The sequence below is a fragment of the Anolis carolinensis genome, unplaced genomic scaffold (genome assembly GCF_035594765.1).
Source record: "Anolis carolinensis isolate JA03-04 unplaced genomic scaffold, rAnoCar3.1.pri scaffold_8, whole genome shotgun sequence".
Lineage (NCBI taxonomy): Eukaryota > Metazoa > Chordata > Lepidosauria > Squamata > Dactyloidae > Anolis > Anolis carolinensis.
The window spans coordinates 8,514,757-8,539,266 of NW_026943819.1; the positions used below are offsets into that span (position 1 = coordinate 8,514,757).

Below are 24,510 nucleotides of genomic sequence, written 5' to 3' on the forward strand. Positions count from 1 at the left end.
GATCAATAGGTACCACTTCAGCGGGAAGGTAATGCCACATCTTTTGCCAACCTAGCAGTTTGAAAACATGCAAAGGTAAGTAGATCAATAGGTACCACTTCAGCGGGAAGGTAATGCCACATCTTTTGCCAACATAGCAGTTTGAAAACATGCAAAGGTAAGTAGATCAATAGGTACCACTTCAGCGGGAAGGTAATGCCACATCTTCTGCCAACCTAGCAGTTTGAAAACATGCAAAGGTAAGTAGATCAATAGGTACCACTTCAGCGGGAAGGTAATGGTGCTTCATGTAGTTTTGCCGACCACATGACCTAGGAGGTGACTATGGACAATGCCGGTTCTTTGGCTTAGAAATTGAGATGAACACCACCCCCCAGAGTCGGACTCAACTAAACTTAATGTCAAGGGGAAACCTTTACCTTTATCTATCTAATCTATCTATTTATTGAAAATATTTATTTAATATTCAGACAGTGGACCAGCCTCAGATACAATGAAATTTGATTGTATTTGAGCTATGAAATAATCACACATTCAGGATAATGTATAAAAAACGTTTGTGTTTGACTAGTAATTTCAATAGAGATTCCAAGCACCTTCTCTCAATTACACGTCAGCACGATTACAGTCATTGCACCCATTTCCAATCTGTGATCCATGTGTCCAGAGAGTGGAGATCAAGATATTTCTCCAAGTATAACAGTTCTGGAGGGTCAATGCAGAGAAAATTTCTGTTTTTTAATTTATTGTATCACTTGCTGCCCTGATAGATAGGGCAGCAAGGCTGGTTAGCATCCAGCTGCAATAAATCACTCTGACCAAGAGGTCATGAGTTCGAGGCCAGCCCGTGTCGGGGTGAGCACCCGACAATTAAAAATAAAATATAGCCCCTGCTCATTGCTGACCTAAGTAACCCGAAAGATAGTTTCATCTATCAAGTAGGAAATGTAGGTACCACTTATATGTGGGCAGGCTAATTTACGACACCATAAAAATAATCTAGCCGCAGTTGGAATGAGGAAGTTGCAGTAGCAGTGGATGATGAAGCAGCTGCTCCCACTGTGGCCGGAAAGCTGGAAGCTGGAAGCTGGAGAAGGTTTAAATTGCCTCTGCGTCTGTCTCTGTCTCTGTTCTATGTTATATGGCATTGAATGTTTGCCTTATAAGTGTACAATTTGATCTGCCCTGCGGGGTGAGAAGGGCGGAATATAAATACTATAAATAAATAAAAAATAAATAAATAGATAGATAGACAGACAAACAGACACACACACACACACACACATACCACACACACACTCCTGCCACATCTTCTTCAGAAAGTTGAATTTGAAGACGTGGACAGTCTTTGAAAGCTGATGCTACAAACCTCATTCTCTTACTTGTTTTCTAACGTCTTCAAAATCCCTTTCCATACAGGAAGGACCACAGTTTGACTCAACATTTCCTACTTGCCATTAACAAAAAGCAATCAAAAGCTTGACTTTTGAGCTTTATTTATTAAAAAGTACTATAACATCTCTGCTGTAGCAAGGAATTGTGGATGGTTTTATAATCACTTGTTTCTGATGGTCCTATTTGGGGTTTTTTCCCCCTGATGATAGTATTTAAGTGTTGCAACTAATATAGTTTTTTAATGGCATGGTAGCAAACTAGCAAAAACACAGCCAAGTTCATGGTCAGTTATTACAATATCCTAGCAAGCTCAACCTTCAGGGTTACAGATACTGCCTTTGGTTGGAAATTTGTGGGATTTTCGGGAAGACTCCGGCAGTGAAGAGTCTTCAGCCTCTTCTCATCCATGTGCTTCAACAGGAGCTTATGGCTCCATCCAGCCTTTTAGGCATAAAAATAGATATCCAATTTTTTTTCACTCATTATCCATTCTTAATATTCACGAACTTGGTTCGGTAAATGCTTCTGGTAGCAATAAGGTCTAAAAGCAACCCTTTGGGACATGATTTTGTGACATTAAGACAATATGGCATCAAGATCCCATAACAATTATGAGAATGAAGAATGCACTTATCTGTGACAACAGACAGGAGCAGCGGCTGAATGACACAAAAATGTGTTTCCATCCCTTAAAGTCGGGTGAATTTCAGTTTCATACTTGCCAGTAATAAAACTTTATTGTAGGAATTTTTTTAAAAAGCTCTATAAGTATTTCTGATATTTTTTATACAGGGGTTTGGGAAATGGGTTTCCCAAGTAAGTAAATAAACAAAGAGGGTAGCAGAAGTAGTGGAGCAGAAGGTCTCTCAGAGACAATGTCAGTGGCATAATAATAATAATAATAATAATAATAATAATAATAATAATAATAATAATAACCACCATCTCCATGTTAGCCACTCCCCGGGTTGGCTAACATGGGGCCAAGCCCAAATAATCACAATATTTATTTATTTATTTACAGTATTTATATTCCGCCCTTCTCACCTCGAAGGGGAATCACATATACGGCAAACATTCAATGCCATATAACATAGAACAGAGACAGAGACAGACTCAGAGGCAATTTAAACCTTCTCCAGCTTCCAGCTTCCTGAGGGTATGCTTGATTCCAGCCACAGGGGGAGCAGCTGCTTCATCATCCACTGCAACAGCACTTCCTCATTCCAACAGCGGCTGGGTGATTTTTATGTTGTCGTAAATTAGCCTCCCCACATATAAGTGGTACCTAAATTTCCTACTTGATAGATGCAACTATCTTTCAGGTTGCTTAGGTCAGCAACGAGTAGGGGCTATATTTTATTTTTAATTGTCGGGTGCTCACCCCGACATGGGCTGACCTCGAACTCATGACCTCTTGGTCAGAGTGATTTATTGTAGCTGGCTGCTAACCAGCTTGCGCCACAGCCCGGCCCCTTCAATCAAATAAATAGAACAAATAATAAACAATCCAAACATCATTGCTAACTCCTGTTACTTCTGTGCAGGACGAGGCATAGCAAACCCCCTTTGAGTGCCTTTTACTACAAAAATTCTACAATGAGACAAAATAAAATAAGAGATAGTGCAAGAAGACAACACTATTAGGTTGGAAGGCACCCAGAAAGCTTTTGTGTTAGAGCAGAGGGCAACTATGAATAGTGCAGTGACTATTCATGCAACTGGACTCAAGACAAGTGGATGTTCAGGTCCTGCCATGCCCATAAATGAAAGTCTGAAGCTGCCCAACACATCTCATAGGAATATGGACTGTGAAAAGCACGAATCAGCGGAAGCTAGACAAAGGGAAACAGTAAACAATGTATACAATTGCAATACCTGGGGTTAAAGAGCTGAAGTGATTAGGAACGGGAAGCAAGCGAAAGTGGGCAAACGACAGAACACAAAATCTAAAGAAATCATATCAATAAGATTTCAGGAAAACCCGTCAATAGAACTACAACCCAAGTTTATCCTCCAGATTCAGAAGCAGCAGCAGAAGAAACTGATCCATTTTCCAGGACTTGTTGTTAATCATAGGCATCTCATGGAGCAAAATATGAGTGACAGATCCATAGGAAATATTCAGATAAAAGTATTTATAACAGCACCATGCCACTTATCTGACTAAACAAAAGATGATTCATGCAATGAATTACCAGGTGGCTGTCTATGCCTGACCACTGGGAATTCTCCTCCAGCATATTTATCTTGTTTGGGTTACTCTTTGGTTTTGCGTCCAGCAAATTTGGGGTGGCGGTGGAATGATTTTCCAAACAAATCTGTTTATGTATCAAAATGGTACATCATATGCACAGCATATATGGTAGATCATACCTAAGATAAAGATTTCCCCTGACGTTAAGTCCAGTCATGTCTGACTCTGGGGGTTGGTGCTCATCTCCATTTCTAAGACGAAGAGCCGGCGTTGTCCGTAGACACCTCCAAGGTCATGTGGCCAGCATGACTGCATGGAGCGCCTTTACCTGCCCGCTGGAGCGGTACCTATTAATCTACTCACATTTGCATGTTTTCGAACTGCTAGGTTGGCAGGAGCTGGAGCTAACAGCGGGCACTCAAGCCGCTCCTGGGATTTGAACCTGGCACCTTTCGGTCTGCAAGCTCAGCAGCTCAGCGCTTTAACACACTTCGCCACTTCCTATAGTAGATACATTTAAAAAGCTGGAGCAGAATAGTTGATGTACTGTGTTCTCAGAGTGCTTGAAATCTTCCTTTCCTTTTATAACTAATGAAAGTGATAAGTGCCAAACATTTATTTAATTTTATTTATATCTTGCTTTCCACCTGGGATGGGATCCAGGACCCTCCAAAATTATCAAACAGAAGCATTGCAGATCAATAGTGAAAATATCACTCTACTATAGTTCACCTGCAATCCCACCAATGATTGACTTGGAACTCACTTGATACACAGAACCCCCATGACCAGCTAAACATACTGGAAGGGTTTGAGGGGAACTGACTTTCCTTTCTGGGAATTGTAGTTCACCTACATTCAGAGACACTGTGAACACAATTGACAATAGACTGTGACTAAACTTGGCACACAGAACCCCCATGACCAACTGAACCCACTCTAGGGGTTTGAGGGGACTGACCCACCATGGTGGGAGTTGTAGTTTACCCTGCAGCCAGAGAGCACACTGAACCCCACTGATGATGTATCTAGAGCAAACATGCCCAACTTGACGAACTTTCACTACAGTTGGTTAACCTGGCATGATGTGAGTTGTAATTTACCCCCAACCTCATGCATTTTGTAAAATAAAAAAATGACTTTTTCAAATAACCTGGGAAATGCTGGGTACCCAAGCTCATAATAAAATATTTATTCATTTATTTATTTATTTGCAGTATTTATATTCCGCCCTTCTCACCCCGAAGGGGACTCAGGGCAGATCACATTATATACATATAGGGTAAACATTCAATGCCCATATACACATCGAACCGAGACAGAGACAGACGCAGAGGCAATTTAACCTTCTCCTGAGGGGATGTTCGATTCTGGCCACATGGGGGAGCAGCTGCTTCATCATCCACTGTGACAGCACTTCCTCATTCCAACGTCGTAAATTCGTTAAATTTGCCTCCCCACTTTATACGTGGTACCTTATTTCCTACTTGATAGATGCAACTATCTTTCAGGTTGCTAGGTCAGCGAGCAAGGGCTATTTTTTTTTTAATTGACAGGTGCTCACCCCGCCACGGGCTGGTCTCGAACTCATGACCTCACCAGCCTGCGCCACAGCCCGGCCCCAATATATTGCTAATGTTCTCACTTTTGTATTTATACATTTTAAAAGTACAAAATTGAGCCCCAGGGGAACAGCGGATTAAACCGTTAAGCTGCTGAACTTGCTGATCAAAAGTTTGGTGGCTTGAATCCAGGGAGTGGGGTGAGCTGCTGCTGTTAGCCCCAGCTTCTGCCAACCTAGCAGTTCGAAAACATGCAAATGTGAGTAGATCAATAGGTACCGCTCTGGCGGGAAGGTAACGACGCTCAATGCAGTCATGCCAGCCACATGACCTAGGAGGTGTCTACGGACAATGCCGGCTCTTCGGCTTAGAAATGGAGATGAGCATCAATTTCCAGAGTCGGACATGACTAGACTTAATGTCAGGGGAAAACCTTCACCTTTAGAAATACTACAAAAGCGTTTCTGATCGTCCTTTTCTCCATTTGAATGCAGTTTTCTTTGCAAATGAAGACTGCTCTGCAATGAGTCATTGAAAGATATACACATGTGCACGCACACATATTTCCCTGAAGATTTATCCAGCTTCCATCTCTTAGGCTCTCCTCATCACACCCCCAGATCTGATTCAGGGATAAAAATAAATAATACAATTCAATGAAGTTCATAGTCCCACATGCACCGATTTCCTTCTATGGTACAAAAATTCCTTGGGAAGGAAGACTCATCTAGCCTCTCTCTCTTGCTCTCAAAAGAACATGAAAGAATTTGATAATTACTTCTATCTACCACTCAACTGTACTAATTACCAACCTATTTCTTCACAGTATGACAGACACAGGCTCTCCAAAACACATAGAGATAAATTAGCACTAATTGGTTTTCCTCTGGCTGTTTGAATTAGTATTTAAAGCTCCAATTACAAAGCACAATAATTACTATTAATGTCCTGTCGCAGTACAAAAGGCAGATATCTCAAGAACAAAACCAGGTGTGTTATTACACTGATTACAGAATATCTGACCTGGCGTGTTAAGACAAAGACAAAAGGGAAAGGAAAGACAATTAAAAAGGCAGGCAGGCAGTGGGAGATTCCTGCTGGGCTTGGAGCCCTTCAGTACCCAGGACAGCGGTGATTCACCACCAGCAGAAAAGAAAGGAAGAAAAAGCCAGCCCTAAAACACAAGCCACTATTATAATTTTTAAAAAGTTCCATTATGGCAAAAAGCTGCCGCCGCCGCCGCCGTCTCATTTGGGGGAGCTCAGCCAGTTCTGCAACTGGAAGATGTGCGAAACATCTTGGCACAATTCAGGTGGGAACAATGGGAGAAAACGTGCGTGCTCCTCAGGCGTGCTTTTCCAGCTTCCACTTTCTTGACATTTCAATCACTCTAAATTGAGACACATTGGGGAATACAAATAGCTGCCATCTCTGTTAAAGCTCAGAAGCATAAAAGACAATGAGTCTTGGAACTTGAAAAATCTGTCGTCCCCCCCCCCCCCCTCCACTTTCTCATTTGTCAGTGCTTTTGTTATTTCCATTTCCAAAGTTGCCTTTTCTGTTCATTTTATATAGTACTCATCTACCTCTCTCTCTGTCTCTCTCTGGTTAGCCACAATTATTAAGAATCTAATGAGTAACTATCCACATAGGGTAAGGTAAAGGTTGCCCTGACATTAAGTCCAGTCGTGTCCGACTATCTATTTCTAAGCCGAAGAGCCGGCGTTGTCCGTAGACACCTCCAAGGTCATGTGGCCGACATGATTGCATGGAGCACGTTACTCCAATGAATTTGCAGCATTTTATTCTGTTATCTTGAGTTTACAACTTTTATAATGTGCACTTTACTTAGTCTATTACCATAACCTCGCTGTTTTTAATTCCATGTTTTATTAAGTGTTTTTTATTTCTATAGGTTAATGTTTAAAATTTTATAATTTGTGTATGTTTTTTGTTTATTGATGTATTGTATATTGTATATTGTTATTGTTTTTATCTGGTATTATCTGTAAGCTGGCCTGAGTCCCCTTCGGGGGAGATGGAAGCGGGGTATAAATAAACTTCTTCTTCTTCTTCTTCTTCTTCTTCTTCTTCTTCTTCTTCTTATTATTATTGTATGACACAGAAAACAAGATAGATATGCTGGGTTTCGTATCACAAAATCACAAGTTGAACACTTCCCAAGTGTCTAGGACTGTGTAATGTATTTTTGGATGATGCGTGCAGATCCCAGTAGGGTGGTCTTTATTATTATTATTATTATTATTATTATTATTATTATTATTATTATTATTATTATTATTATTATTACCTTCCCGCTGGAGCGGTACCTATTAATCTACTCACATTTGCATGTTTTCAAACATTTGGCAGAAGCTGGGCCTAAGAGTGAGAGCTCACCCTGCTTCCTGGATTCGAACCAGCAACCTTTCCATCAGCGAGTTCAGCAGCTCAGCGGTTTAACCTGCTGTGCCAGCGGGAGGCCCAACTATCCACATAGGATCTTAGAATTTGAAGGGCCTGCAAAGGCCATCTAGTCCACCCCCCTGCCATGCAGAAATGCAGAACTAGTGCCCAAATTCTATTACTCACTTGGAAGTATGCTTTGTATCCATGGAAATGGGAATGCAGCTCCACTGCAGATGGAGCAGGCAAACTTTATTTTGCTTTATTCTGTTAATTCCTGCCTCCCCCTACCCCATTTGTTTTAGGACATCCATTTGGCAATAAGTAGAGGTCACAGCCAGTGAAACAAGGTAGAAAGTGTCTTACAGTAAACCATCTCCCCTATGAACCATCTGATAGGTTGAGATCCTCTGTGGAGGCCCTGCTCTCGGTCCCACCTCATTTGAAAGTTTCTGGGGACAAGACACTTTGGTGGGGACAAGAGACACGGTCTTCTCAGTGGTGGCTCCTCAATTGTGAAACTTCCTCCCCAGAGAAGTCAGATCAGCTCCCTCCTGCCTGACCTTTAGAAAGAAATTAAAAACTTGGCTTTGGAACCAAGCCTTTAAACAATAATATAAAAGGGTAATGAAATTTCGGCCTAGGACAGAACAACAAAACTAACCATCCCAGAAACACTAAACTTGGCAGCACAACCCCTCATCCATGCCTCTACGTTTATACAACAAAAAAAACTCCAGCTACTCCAGAAAATGGCCAGGCTTTGAGACTGCAAGGCTATTCACTGCTATTCTACCTGGCCAACAAAGGATTCCCATAAGCCACAGCAACTCATGGCCGGGCAAAGTTGGTAAACAATAATTCAGTGCAATGAATGGATTCGGAATAAGTGCAATTATGACTGGAATGGCTCCTGGACTATGACTTTGCATTGTGTGGTTTTAACTATTGGTTTTAATGTTTATATGTTTTTAATTTTTCAACTTTTAATGTACCATATATACTCGAGTATAAGCCAACCCGAATATAAGCCGAGGCATCTAATTTTACCACAAAAAAAACCTGGGAAAACATTGACTCCAGTATATGCCGAGAGTGGTAAATTTCAGAAATAAAAAGAGATACCAATAAAATTACATTAATTGAGGCATTAGTAGGTTAAATATTTTTGAATATTTACATCAAGCTCTAATTTAAGATAAGATTGTCCAACTCGGATTAAATCATTATTCTCATTTTCTTCAATGTAAATGTGCTTATGTATCCTTTTAAAAGTAAAATAATACATGTAATAATAATAAATACAGGAAAATAATACATGCAATAATAAATAGAGTAGAATAATAAATGTAATACAGTAGAGTCTCACTTATCTAACACTCGCTTATCCAAATCATTATTCTCATCTTCTTCAATGTAAATGTGCTTATGTCTCCTTTTAATAATAAGAGTAAAATGATACATATGATGATAATAATAATAATAATAATAATAGAGTAAAATAATACATGTAGTAATAAATAGAGTAAAATAATAAATGCAATAATAATAAGATCAGAGTGAAATAATAAATGCATTAATAATAACAATAATAGAGTAAAATAAATGTAATAATAACAACAATAATAGAGAAAAATAATAAATGTAATAATACCAATAATAACAGAGAAAAATAATAAATGTACCATATATTCTTGAGTGTAAGCCGACCCAAATATAAGCCAACCAGGACCCTCACCCAAGTATAAGCCGAGGGGGGCTTTTCGGTCTTAAAAAAAAGGGCTGAAAAACTAGGCTTATACTCGAGTATATACAGTATATGTTTATTTATAACTTGCAGTTATTCAAGTAGCTCCTGACATGAAAAAAAATCTGATTTTGGTGATAGATTCTTCCCCAATACTAAAAAAAGACTTTTTATTTTTTTTATGATAGATACAGTAGAGTCTCACTTATCCAACATTCGTTTATCCAGCGTTCTGGATTATCCAACACAGTCTGTCTCCTGCCTGGATCCACAACTATTTCTCTAGGCAGCAAGGACTGAACTTTTTAGGGATTTAATTTTGACAATGTTGTTACTGTAAGTTCATTTTATGCAATTCTATCTTTATTTGTAGTCAATTGGTTAGTAGGCAATGTTTTTGTAGTCAGTGTTTTCAATACATTGAGATGTTTTGGTGCTAAATTCATAAATACAGTAATGACTACATAATATTACTGTGTATTGAACTGTATTTTTCTGTCGATTTGTTGTAAAATATGATGTTTTGGTGCTTAATTTGTAAAATCATAACATAACATGATGTTTAATAGGCTTTTCCTTAATTTTATTTATTTATTTACAGCATTTATATTCCGCCCTTCTCACCCCGAAGGGGACTCAGGGTGGATCACATTACACATATAAGGCAAACATTCAATGCCTTTTAACATAGAACAAAGACAGACAAACATAGGCTCCGAGCGGGCCTCGAACTCATGACCTCCTGGTCAGAGTGATTCATTGCAGTGATTCATTGCAGCTGCTCTCCAGCCTGCGCCACAGCCCGGGCCCTTAATCCCTCCTTATTATCCAACATTTTCACTTATCCAACATTCAATGCAACATAAATGGGCCGGCAGAATATTGGATAAGTGAAAATGTTGGATAATAAGGAGGGATTAAGGGCTCTGGCTGTGGCGCAGGCTGGAGAGCAGCTGCAATGAATTACTGCAATGAATCACTCTGACCAGGAGGTCATGAGTTCGAGGCCCGCTCGGAGCCTATGTTTGTCTGTCTTTGTTCTATGTTAAAAGGCATTGAATGTTTGCCTATATGTGTAATGTGATCCGCACTGAGCTGGAGAAGGTTTAAATTGCCTCTGCGTCTGTCTCTGTCCCTGTTCTATGTTATATGGCATTGAATGTTTGCCTTATATGTGTACAATGTGATCCGCCCTGAGTCCCCTTCGAGGTGAGAAGGGCGGAATATAAATACTGCAAATAAATAAATAAATAAATAGAGACTCTACTATAACACACTAATATCCTAGGCCACCCTTGCTACAACTACTGTAGACTCATTGCAATGCTATCTATCTTGCCAATTGCTAGTTTGTGGAATGCAAACACTCCTCAAGGCTTGGAGGGATGGGAAGACAAACACGAGGACTCAACATTTCTCTTCTTATGAATGCATCCCTAGACATATCCTTCTTTGGGCTACATTACAGTCTTGGAACATTTGCACACGTCTTTGTTGATTTTACTCAAGATGTGTATTAATGATTGCTGATACAACTAATGGGCTTTGAAAGCAGGACGCAGTTATACAGTAATCCCAGTGCCTGAAGGATTTAATATCCAAGTGGCTTAGGACCAGGATATTTGAAAGACTGATTCCTCTCATATAAACCTGCTTGCCATGTTAAATTCATTATCTGAAGCCCTGTTGTATGTTCCACCTCCCAAAGAGTTGAATAGGTAGGCAAGAGACGTATAAGAGCATCCTATTGCAGGAATAATGCCATTCCCTGTTGTCTTTCAAATAGCTGCTTACAACATCACTCAGTTAAGATTTGAATAGTTAATCCCACTCTATAATTTTTAGTGATCCCTTGCTTTATTGTGCTCTCTTTAACTGTTATAGGTGCAAAATTGCTTTTAATCGTACATAGCATCAGGTATTAATTGAGAAGCAATCTAAAAATATCCTAGAACGAATGGCTGAGTACCATTCTCGGTATTGTCTTGTCTTGGTTTTTTCCCCACATACCGTATATACTCGAGTATAAGCTGACCCAAATATAAGCCGAGGCACCTAATTTTACCACAAAAAAGTGGGAAAACATTGACTCCAGTATAAGCCAAGATACCAATAAAATTACATTAATTGAGATATCAGTAGTTTAAATGTTTCTGAATCTTTACATCAAACTGTAATTTAAGATATGACTGTTCAACTCTTTAATTCTCAGTATTGTCTTGTCTTGGTTTCCCCCGCACATACCATATATACTCGAGTATAAGCTGACCCAAATATAAGCCGAGGCACCTAATTTTACCACAAACAAAGTGGGAAAACATTGACTCCAGTATAAGCCGAGATACCAATAAAATTATATTAATTGAGGCATCTGTAGTTTAAATGTTTCTGAATCTTTACATCAAACTGTAATTTAAGATATGACTGTTCAACTCTGATTAAATCATTACTTTCATCTTCTTCAATGTAAATGTGCTTATGTATCCTTTTAATAATAATAGAGTGAAATAATAAATGTAATAATAAATGCTGTAAAATAATAAATGTATAATAATAAATATTAAAAATAGAGTGAAATAAATGTAAAAGTAACAACAATAATAGAGTAAAACAATAAATGTAATAATATTAATTAATAAATAATAAATGTAACAATACCAATAATAATAGAGAAAAATAATAAATATACCATATATACTTGAGTATAAGCCCACCAGGACCCTCACCCGAGTATAAGCTGAGGAGGTTTTTTTTCAGTCCTAAAAAAGGGCTGAAAAACTAGGGTTATACTCGAGTATATACAGTAATATCTGGTGGCAATGTTTTTGGACACCATTTTCATTCTGTTTTCTCCAGCTCACAAACTTGATAGGAATGCAACCAGAGCTTTGCAAACTTCTAAGAAATCCATCTCAGACATGTGCCCAGACCTCTGTTTATAATGTTTCTCCAAAGCAACCGATGCACCTATCCTAGATGTCTTGGCAGGAGAAGGTAGAAAAAATGAAACCCCATGGGGGGAAATCCCATCTATTTGTCTCCCACTGTAGAGTATGATTAAAAATAAAATGTCTAACAATTCCTATTGAGCTTGGAACATGCGAGTAAACTGGATCTTCAAAAGCTCATGACACAGGCTACAATACACAATAGAAGAGGCGGATTCTATGAGACTGTAGATACAGCTCAAAATACAGTCTAAAAAATACAGAAACCAAAAGGATGACAGCATTGCCCAGTTCCATGACAAGCATTTCTGAAATGCTATCTGTAGTAGCCATAATGTTTTGAGTTTGTTGACATACAAGCCAATCGAGAGTTAATGGCTATTTCTCGTAACTCTAGAATAAGTAAGGTAAAGTAAAGGTAAAGGTTTCCCCTGACGTTAAGTCCATTCATGTCTGACTCTGGGGGTTGGTGCTCATCTCCATTTCTAAGCTGAAGAGCCGGCGTTGTCCGTAGACACCTCCAAGGTCATGTGGCTGGCATGACTGCATGGAGCAGTCATCTGTTTAGAGGAGAAGTTCTCAAACTTTTTCAGTTGCAGAGCCCTCTTTGAAGCAAAAGTTGATCATGGAACCCCAATACATGTTTATATTATATTTAATGCATATTTATCAGGCATGGGCCAGGCCAGTGGCAGATAGATGGAGAATGTTTGTGTGAACTAATTCATACAGTTATATTTATCCGTTCAGTCGTTTCTGACTCTTCGTGACCTCATGGACCAACCCATGCCAGAGCTTCCTGTTGGCTGTCATCACTTCCATCTACTTCAAGGTCGTGTCAGTCACTTCAAGGATAACATACATTCGCGCCCTTGGTTGGCCCCTCTTCCTTTTTCCTTCCATTTTCCCCAGCATCGTTGTCTTCTCCAAGCTATCCTGCCTTCTCATTATGTGGTCATCGTATTTCATCTTTGCCTTTCATATCCTTTCCTCCAGTGAGCAGTTGGGCTCTATTTTCTGTGGTATGAACTGGTTTGATCTTCTAGTGGTCCAAGGCACTCTCAAACTTTTCCTCCAACACCACATATCTTCCTTCACTCAGCCTTCCTGATGGTCCAGCTCTTGAATCCATAGGTTACTATGGGGAATACCATTGCTTTAACTATGTGAATCTTCATTGCTAGTGTGATGTCTCTGCTCTTAACGATTTTATTGAGATTGAGATTGGTCAATAAAATACACATACAATATTTAAAGTGAAGAGCAATTTTAACCAACATAAACTTAACAGTATTTCAGTGGAAGACTCCTGGGACCATCCAGTCCAACCCTCTTCTGTCAGGCAGAAAAAAATACAATCAAACACCCCCAACAGATGGCCATACAGCCTTTATAATAATAGTAATAACAACCACAACCAACACCAACACCACAACAACAGAAACCTCAGAGCAGGTGGGGTGCCCGTGGAGCCCCTGAGCACCTCTCATGGAGCCCCAAGGGCTCCCCGGAGCACAGTTTGAGAACCGTTGGTTTAGAGCAGGAGTCCCCAAACTAAGGTCCGTGGGCCGAATGTGGCAATCCAAGGTAATTTACCTGGCCCCTGTCCTAAACTTTAGGTCTCTACTTACTTATGGCCTTATGAGATTGTCTAGAAGGTCTTTGAAGGGCTCTTTGCGTAGCTACAGCTATGAGACCATCTAGATGGTCTTTGAGGGTCCCTTTCCTTACCTATGGTTTTATGAGATTGTCTAGATGGCCTTGGCGGGCCCCTTTCCTTACCTGTGGTCTTATGAAACTATCTAGATGGTCTTTGAGGGTCCCTTTCCTTATCTATGGTCTTCTGATGGCCTGATGAGATCATCTAGATGGCCTTTGAGGGTCCCTTTCCATACCTATGGTCTTATGAGATTGTCTAGATGGCCTTTGGGGGCCCCTTTCCTTACCTATGATCTTATGAAACCATCTAGATGGTCTTTGAGGGTCCCTTTCCTTATCTATGGTCTTCTGATGGCCTGATGAGATCATCTAGATGGTCTTTGAGGGTCCCTTTCCTTACCTATGGTCTTATGAAACCATCTAAATGGTCTTTGGAGGTCTCTTTGCTTACCTATGGTCTTATGAGATCGTCTAGATCAGTGGTCACCAAACTAAGGCCCATTGGCCAGATGCAGCCCTCCAAGGTCATTGACCTGGCCTCTGTCCTAAACTTTAGACTTAAAGATGACCTAAGTGTGAAATGACTTGAAGGCACACAACAACAACAATCCTAATTCTGGACTATTTCATCATAGTCCGGCCCCCCAACAGTCTGAAGGACTGTGAACCGGCCCTCCACTTAAAAAGTTTGAGGACCCCTGGTTTAGAGGAACCCTCTGAGTTCCAGAAAAGCTACTGCAATTATTATTATGAGCTCTCCAAATATTTCCATGACAATATCGCAAACTGAATATTACAATCCACTCAATAAATAATGAAAACATACTCACAACACAAAATCCAGGGAAAGAAACCCTGAGGGAATTCTTATTGTGAGAAGAAAACAGACCAGGAAGACAATCAACCTGATCTCCTGGAAGCTCTTTCGACAACCAGTTTTCTGAACAGATCTTGTCAAAGTTATAGAAAAATAAAACCACAAATTATAAAATCTCAAAGAAGAACCTTTGTCCACATTGCAGTGTGCTTTAATGCGCTGTTATTAAAGATCTGTAACCAGTGTCGAAGCAGAGAATTATCTGCATAGAGCCATTCACTCATTGAAAGTGAAGTGTTTACACACGAGATGCATGTACCTACCTACCGATCCCCTTTCCATTCAAACCTGGCTCTTGGCGGAATGATTACACAGGACTAGAAAAACCAGACAGAAATCCCCTTCTCTTCTGGTCTATGGGGAAACTATGACTAGTATGAACGGCAACCCCCCTCCTTGAGTGTATACAACCCTCTTCAAACTCAAAGCGGCACAGAGATGAATCTGCACAGACTTGTGGGAGTCGTGGGGGGGGGGGGGAGGATTTCTTTTTCAAAGACAAGGTGGGTGGAATGTGGGGATGCCAGCTGGCAATGGTCTATATTTCTACTGACAAGGCTCTACTCTGTAGGTGTGAGGAATTCCAATTAAATATGCAGCCTATTTGCCTGTCTGTGGGAGAAGGCTTGCTACGAAGGAGGGAAGCCTCACATTGAGCTAGCAGAGCTAACCATTTTAAAAAAAGGCTCTTTTCCTGAAGGGAAACTACTGGAGGGCTTTCCTCAGTCTCATCTCTTGTTCCATTGTCTCTTTGTGCTTTCTCGGTTTCCAATCTGCTTCTTGTCTTGAAAGGTGGCCCAAAGAAGCAGAAGGTGAGATTGTACCATTCGTTTCAGTGCCATTCTTCTAAGGCAGCGTGACTTTAAGCAAAACAATAGTTTATTGGCCAACTGTTGGATAATTGACCACTCCAACAACTCTCATGTCAGACTACACAGAGAAGCCATTGAAATCCACAAGCATGTGGACAACTTCAACAGAAAGGAGGAAACCATGAAAATGAACAAAATCTGGCTACCAGTATTAAAAAACTCAAAAATCAGAACAGTAAATAAGAAGCAACACTCTGAGACATGGGAACTAGGGGCAGTTAACAAAGAATGCCCCCAGGAAGAAAGTAACTAGCAGATGTAGACATTCAATGCAAATTAGGGTGATTAACTGGAACATTCACACTGGCAAGAGTTCTTCCCTCACCCTAGACTTTCCACAGATATATATAAACCCTTCCTTGCTTAGTTTCTCTATACCTCACAACCTCTGAGGATGCCTGCCATAGATGAGGGCGAAACGTCAGGAGAGAATACTTCTAGAACATGGCCATACAGCCCGGAAAACATACAACAACCCTGTTGGATAATTCCTAGGGCCAGATGTGAAACAGATCCTTCTGATAATCTATACATACACATAATAAAAGTGGAATCTACTGAATCATTTGGGTTGAAATCTTAGATGCTTTGCTCCTGTTCCATTGCTTCTTTGGCTGGGCTTGGACTAGATGAACATTAGATATGGGCTTTCGGGACTAACCTTGTTCTGTTTCGTGTTCCGACTTTCATCGAGGCCCTGATCTGTTTTCGTTTGACCTCCTGAAATCCAGAGGTCAGACGTTTTGTTTTTGTTTTTCTGAGGATGCCTGCCATAGATGTGGGCGAAATGTCAGGAGAGAATGCTTCTGGAACATTTATTTATTTTGATTTATTTATTTTTCAAACTTATATGCCGCCACTCCCCTAGGGCTCGGGGCGGCTTACAAGAACCAGCTAAAATCAACAATTTAAAAACATCTTTAAAACATCTTTAAAACATCTTTTAAAAAAAACATCTTAAAAACATCCTAAAAGCACCTTTTAAAACATGGCCATACAGCCCGGAAAACACACAACAACCCTGTGATTCCGGCGATGAAAGCCTTCGACAACACATTGACTGGCACTTTTAAAATCTTCCCTCCTGAAAAATTTAAAAAGGTAAAAGTTTTCCCCTGACATTAAGTCTAGTCGTGTCCGACTCTGCGGGTTGGTGCTCATCTCCATTTCTAAGACGAAGAGCCGGCGTTGTCCGTAGACACCTCCAAGGTCACGTGGCCAGCATGACTGCATGGAACGCTGTTACCTTCCCGCCAGAGCGGTACCTACTCACATTTGCATGTTTTCGAACTGCTAGGTTGGCAGAAGCTGGGGCTAACAGCAGGTGCTCATTCCGCTCCCGGGATTTGAACCTGTGACCTTTCGGTCTGCAAGTTCAGCAGCTCAGAGCTTTAATGCACTTCACCACCAGGCCTCCCCCTGAAAAATTAAACACACCCAAATACAATTTTCTTAAAGAAAAAAGAGCAGTTGGTGTTGTTGGAGGCTGTGGAAACAGTTCTGGAGGAAATAGTCCTGCACGAAGCCTCAGGGCGGAACTTGGTTTACCTCTGCTCTAACATTTTAAAGACAGTAAATAAATATGTATAATCTAGATTCTGTTTGGAGCACAAAACATGTTTAAAATAACATGTGGCAGAGTTAGATTCTATGATTTTTGAAGACATCTCCAGGAGATTTTCCATCATCATTTGCTCTATATTGCTTCCATAGAAGTTACAAGAAGGTACCCTCTCCATTTCATACAGGGCCAACACACAAACAGAAGACGAACTTGTTCTTTCCCATATCGTTTTCATGTGTGTATGTTCCAATTCGGAACCCAGAAGCTCCATAGCAACCCACAGCTCCTGAGTTCCAGCTCTAGCGCTTTGATCACTCTGTCATTTCATTTAAAACTATACCTTTTGAGGTCTGAGGAACTCCAATTAAATATTCAGACTGTTTGCCTAAGTGAGAGGAGGGGAGGCTTTGCTGCGGAGGAAAGCAGCTCAGGCTTTATTGCGATGACTAATAGTTCAGACACCAATTGTCTGCGGCGTTAGGAGTGGGAGCGCAGGAGAGGGCTTTCCTCTGAGGTGCAGCTGTCTCTGCATTCCCTTTTCTGGAAATATTCCTTTTCTCATTCCGCTTCCGTGTTAAATCTGAAGGGCACACTCATCATGCTATTTAACATCTACATGAAACCGCTGGGAGAGGTCATCCGGAGTTTTGGAGGGCGTTGCCATCTCTACGCAGATGACACGCAAATCCACTACTCGTTTCCATCTGATTCCAAGGAAGCCCCTCGGATGCTGAACCAGTGCCTGGCCGCTGTGGTGGACTGGATGAGGAGGAACAAGCTGAGGATCAATCCTGACAAGACAGAGGCCCTCCTGGTCAGTCGCGCGTCGGATCGGGGTATTGGGTGGCAACCTGTGCTGGATGGGGTTGCACTCCCCCTGAAATCACAGGTCCGCAGTTTGGGGGTCCTCCTGGGTTGACGCTTGAAGCACAGGTGTCGGCGGTGGCCTTTGCACAACTCAAGCTTGTGCACCAACTGCGACCATACCTCGTGAAGTCTGATTTGACCACGGTGGTCCATGCCTTAGTTACCTCTAGACTGGACTACTGTAATGCGCTCTACGTGGGGCTTCCCTTGAAGACGGCCCGGAAATTACAATTGGTCCAACGCTCGGCTGCCAGATTAGTAACGGGGGCAAGTTACAGGGAGAGATCCACTCCCCTGTTTAAGGAGCTCCACTGGCTGCCGTTCATTTTCCGGTCTCAATTCAAGGTGCAGACTATCATCTATAAAGCCCTAAACGGTTTGGGACCCACCTACCTCCGTGACCGTATTTCCTTCCATAAACCTGCCCAATCTTTACGATCATCCGGGGAGGCCCTGTTATCACCACTGTCTTTATCCCAGGCCCGCCTTGTGAGTACAAGGGAGAGGGCCTTTTCTGCTGTGGCCCCCCGATTGTGGAACTCACTACCTACTGAAATTAGGCAAGCTCCCACGCTGTTAGCTTTTAGGAAAGACTTGAAAACATGGCTCTTCCACTGTGCCTTTGGTGAGTAATTTCTGTTACTTCTGTGTTACTCCCACCCCGAACATCTATCCTCTAGATTACCCCACTTCCATATGTCCCTGCCCGCAGTGGAGTACCCCTATGTCCCTCTCACTCCAGGTTTTATCTTTGTGTTCACGTGGCCTGCCCTTGTTTTACTGTTTTTTGATTTCTTGATGTAATGCCTATTATCATTTATTGTATTTTTAATGGTGCTATGTTATGTTGTTTTATATTTTGTTATATTGTATTGTTCTGGGCATGGCCCCATGTTAGCCGCACCGAGTCCCCGTTGGGGAGATGGTGGCGGGGTATAAATAAAGTTTTATTATTATTATTATTATTATTATTATTGACACAACGACGTTGTATGACACAGCAAACAAGATAGATATGCTGGGTTTCGTTTCACAAAATCACAAGTCGAACACTTCCCAAGTGTCTAGGACTGTGTGATGTATTTTCGGATGATGCGTGCAGATCCCAGCAGGGTGGCTTTTTGCAGTTGGCAGATCGTAATTTTGTCAATGCCTATTGTTTCCAAATGCCGGCTGAGATCTTTCGGCACGGCACCCAGTGTGCCCATCACCACCGGGACCACCTGCACTGGTTTCTGCCAGAGTCTTTGCAGTTCAATCTTGAGGTCCTGATAGCGGCTGAGTTTTTCCTGTTGTTTTTCGTCAATGCGACTGTCACCTGGGATGGCAACATCAATGATCCAAACCTTGTTCTTTTCCACAACTGTGATGTCTGGTGTGTTGTGTTCCAGAACTTTGTCAGTCTGGATTCGGAAATCCCACAGTATCTTTGCGTGCTCATTTTCCAATACTTTTGCAGGTTTGTGATCCCACCAGTTCTTTGCTGCTGGAAGGTGGTACTTGAGGCATAAGTTCCAATGAATCATTTGGGCCACATAGGTGTGCCTCTGTTTGTAGTCTGTCTGTGCAATTTTCTTACAGCAGCTGAGGATATGATCAATGGTTTCATCGGTTTCCTTGCACAGTCTGCATTTTGGGTCATCAGCTGATTTTACGATCTTGGCCTTAATTGCCTTTGTCCTGATGGCTTGCTCCTGGGCTGCAAGGATCAGGCCTTCTGTCTCCTTCTTCAGGGTCCCATTTGTGAGCCAGAGCCAGGTCTTCTCCTTATCAGCTTTTCCTTCAATTATGTTATTATTATTATCATCCTTGATGGGGGGAGGGTTCGATCTGTTATGAAACTACAAGCTCCGCACTAATTGGCATGGATGACAAAGCACCATCATGCACCGCTGATCCAACACAGGTACTTTCCTCAACTCCAATATTCCGCTAAGAGTATATTGTTCTTTACACTTGTACTATAAGAACAGGCAATGAAATTATGACCCAACTGAATTTTAGTTTCAATTGGCAACGAGATCTTTATGCTAACCAACCAACACCTTGCTTGGTCATAGTTATCAGCTTCTCTATCATTTATAAACAGTTGTATCCTTACTCACAGGAAAGAATAAGAAGATGGGTTTGACAGCTGATTCAAGTGTATGCAAATTTAACATTTCACATCACCTAGGAATCAGTCAATCCTACTTGGATGGAGTTCAGTGATGACAGTTGCATATGTAGCAACACTATTGCATATACAAAAGCTGCCTGATATTGAGTCAGAGCATTGTTACATCTTGTACAATATGATCAACTCTGATGAGCAGGGGCTCTCCAAGGTTTCAAGTAGGAATCTCTTTCAGGCCTACAAAGTGTTTCCTGGTCTGTCTGGGCGGTCTCTCATCCAAGTCTGAACCAGACTCAATCCAACTGGATGTCAAAATCACAGTTGATATATTTAGGGTGGTATGACACAGCCACCTCAATCTATATATATATGAAAGGGTAATGAAATTTCGGCCTAGGACAAAACAACAAAACTACACATCCCAGAAACATTAAACTTGGCAGCACAACCCCTCATCCATGCCTCTACGTTCATACAACAAAAAGAAAAGAAAAATAAAGTCCTAATTAGAGGGAGATGAATAATTGTTTTTATCCAATTGCTGCCAGTTAGAAGGCTAAGCTCCACCCACTTGGTCTCCCAGCAACCCACTCAGCCCAGGGGACAGGCAGAGTTAGGCCTCACTTAGGCCTCTTCCACACTGCCTATAAAATACAGATTATCTGATTTTAACTGGATTATACGGCAGTGTAGACTCAAGGCCCTTCCGCACAGCTATATAACCCATTTATAATCTTATATTATCTGCTTTGAACTGGATTATCTTGACTCCACACTGCCATATAATCCACTTCAGTGTGCATTTTATCCAGCTGTATAGAAGGGGCCTCATACTTCGCCACAGCAACGCGTGGCCGGGCACAGCTAGTAGCTTATATATTTGTAATTGCCCGGGGCCCGGGCTGTGACGTAAGCTGGTGAGCAGCCAGCTGCAGCCAGCTGAGACCAATCACTCTGACCAAGAGGTCATGAGTTCGAGGCCAGCTCGGAGCCTGCGTTTGTCTTCTGTCTTTGTTCTATGTCAAGGCATTGAATGTTTGCCTTACATGTGTAATGTGATCCGCTCTGAGTCCCCTTCGGGTTGAGAAGGGTGGAATATAAATACTGTAAATAAATAATAAATAAAATAATTGCGTGCCTTCAAGTCATTTTTGACTTAGGGTATCCCAGGGTGAATCTCTCCTTGCAAGATTTGTTCAGAGGGGAGTTGCCTTTCCTCCCTCTTCGTCTGACAGCATGACTTGCCTAAAGTCCCTTGTAGGGTCTCCAACACTGTTTGAGAATAGGAACCTGGGCTTGGGTTGTGGCGCAGGCTGGAGAGCAGCTGCAATGAATCACTGCAATGAATCACTCTGACCAGGAGGTCATGAGTTCGAGGCCCGCTCGGAGCCTATGTTTGCCTTGTCTTTGTTCTATGTTAAAAGGCATTGAATGTTTGCCTATATGTGTAATGTGATCTGCCCTGAGTCCCCTTCGGGGTGAGAAGGGCGGAATATAAATGCTGTAAATAAATAAAATAAATAAATAAACCTGTGTATGTGTGTATGCAAGCAAAACCAGAGAAATAATACGTCAATGGAAAAAGTCTAAGAGAACTCAACCTAAGAAAGAATTCTGTAGTACTAATGCACTTTTATGTCAAACCGCTTCGAGTCCCCTTTGGGGAGATAAAGCGGGGTATAAATAAATATATTGGAGCCTCCGGTGGCACAGTGTGTTAAAGCGCTGAGTTGCTGAACGTGCAGACCAAAGGGTCCCAGCTTCAAATCCGGGGAGCGGACTGAGCGCCCGCTGTTAGCTCCAGCTTCTGCCAGCCTAGCAGTTCGAAAACATGCCAATGTGAGTAGATCAATAGGTACTGCTCTGGCGGGAAGGTAACAGCGTTCCATGCAGTCATGCCGGCCACGTGACCTTGGAGGTCTCTACAGACAACGCCGGCTCTTCAGCTTAGAAACGGAGATGAGCACCAACCCCCAGTTGGACACGACTGGAATTAACGTCAGGGGAAACCTTTATCTTTACCCTAAATGAATATCACAACAACAACAACAACAACAACAACAACAACATGCACATATCTGTGAGAGACCTTCCCCCCCGCAGAGCGAGGTAAGTGAAACATCAGATATGGACTCTACAGTCTTCGAGAACTCACAGTATTTGATAATGGAACTGCATCCATGATTTTAACTCTGAATAAACAAGTCTCTTCCATCAGTTTCTTCCATTATGTTACTGCGTTCATTATATAGATGTGGACTGGACCCCAGATCACACCATGCATTGGCCTAAGCTTCAGCAGGAGCATACGCAAGCACACTCAGTTGTTCGAGGGCAATGCAACTTTTGCAGCAACTCAGAAAACTCTCAACAACTTTGTCTCACGAGGTCCACGCTTTTTTCTTGAGCCCCATGTATCCTTTAAAATAGTATATTCTCTGAACCCAGACAATATAATGCTGTTTCTTCTCTCTGTTAGCTCTTTTTTTTTTTTTTTACTCTTATGTGCTCATAATGTGCTCATGTGTCAGTGTGGCATGTAATGATAAGGGAGGCCTTAAGTTCATCAGGGCCAGAGAAGTTCTGATGCAAATCCAGTGCCGGGACTGTGACTGTGCTTTGCTCTTCTGTGGTTTTTGGTGCACATATATTGGAGTTAGTTGGTCCCTGCTTGTTTGGATGTGGCTCATGACATACTTGGAAGCTTAGCAGCAGAGTCCAAAGGGGATATTAACTACTTTAAATGACAACAACACAACTGATAAACAAGCTTTTGACAGGGTTGCTGTGAGTTTTCCAGGCTGTATGGCCATGTTCCAGAAACATTCTCTCTTGACGTTTTGCCCACATCTATGGCAGGCATCCTCAGAGGTTGTGAGATCTGTTGGAAACTAGGCAAGTGGGGTTTATATATCTGTGGAAGATCCAGGATGGGAGAAAAAACTCTTGTCTGTTTGAGGCAAGTGTGAATGTTGCAATTGGCCATGTTGATTTGCATTGAATGGCCTGGCAGCTTCAAAACCTGGCTGCTTCCTGCCTGGGGGAATCCTTTGTTGGGAGGTGTTTGGGCTGGCCTTTGGAGAGACAGCTATTGGATGACCAGCCTCATTATAATTCTATCCTGAATGTTATTAGGCTCCTTTCATCGGGATATTTTAATCTAATGATTTTATCTTATATTGCTGCTATAGTCCCCCCCCCCCAACCTTTGAAGTTGACGGATTTGCATTGGTGGTTGTTTGATATTATTACTGTTATATAAACCTTTGTTTTAACTTCTGTTTTATCATCTTCTTGTGTTTTAAATGGTGTATACTGTTTAATGTATTTGCGCTGTTACTTTTGTAACGTTGTGAGCCGCCCCGAGTCCCCACGGGGAGATGGTGGCGGGGTATAAATAAAGTTTTTATTATTATTATTATTATTATTATTATTATTATTATTATTATTATTATTAACAGCTTCTATTGTTGCTAACACCCCTGGATATAGCCGAGACAGAGTTATTACAGTAGAGTCTCACTTATCCAACACGCGCTTATCCAACGTTCTGGATTATCCAACGCTTTTTTTGTAGTCAATGTCAATACATCATAATATTTTGGTGCCAAGTTCGTAAATACAGTAGTTTCTACATAGCATTACTGTGTATTGAACTACTTTTTCTGTCAAATTTGTTGTAAAATGTTTGGGTGCTTAATTTGTAAAAGCATAACCTAATTTGATGTTTAATAGGCTTTTCCTTAATCCCTCCTTATTATCCAACATATTCGCTTATCCAACGTTCTGCTGGCCCGTTTATGTTGGATAAGTGAGACTCTACTGTAGTTAAAAACATGTTAGTGAACGCCATCTTTGCAACAATACATGTTTCATCCTCAGGATTCATAGCTGACCACTTGGGCATGTTCAAAAAGTTAGACTGTGCAGGTCTGCCCATGTCGACTCATGAATCAGATAAATCAATCAAACACCCCAGAGGTCTTGTGTCAGTTATTGTGGTTTTCATCCCAATGTTATATTTTTCTTCCTAGCAGTCAAAATAGCCTTACAATCAACTCGGATCGACTCTCTTTGTCCCGCATATCTCAGAACCCATGTATTTGGAAGGCATCTGACATCTGAACAGCATGATTCCACTCCTTCCCTAATTCATTCCACAACCCTTAAATGGCATCTAATGTAAGAGTGAGCTTGCCAACTCCGAGTGCAGCATGTGTTGCCATGGGGATGAATGTAGTGTCACACAAATTTATTGCTAACACTTCCCTCAAAGCTTCACACTGGAGAGGCAGAGACC

The 24,510-nt window shown here is 41.4% G+C and overlaps 1 protein-coding gene across 6 annotated transcripts in view; it reads right to left on the bottom strand.

Moving 5' to 3' along the window:
* The window catches only part of pebp4 (phosphatidylethanolamine binding protein 4), a 343,579-nt gene that overhangs the window by 157,344 nt on the left and 161,725 nt on the right, over positions 1–24,510 (bottom strand). The gene's annotated exons all lie outside the window — the stretch shown is intronic.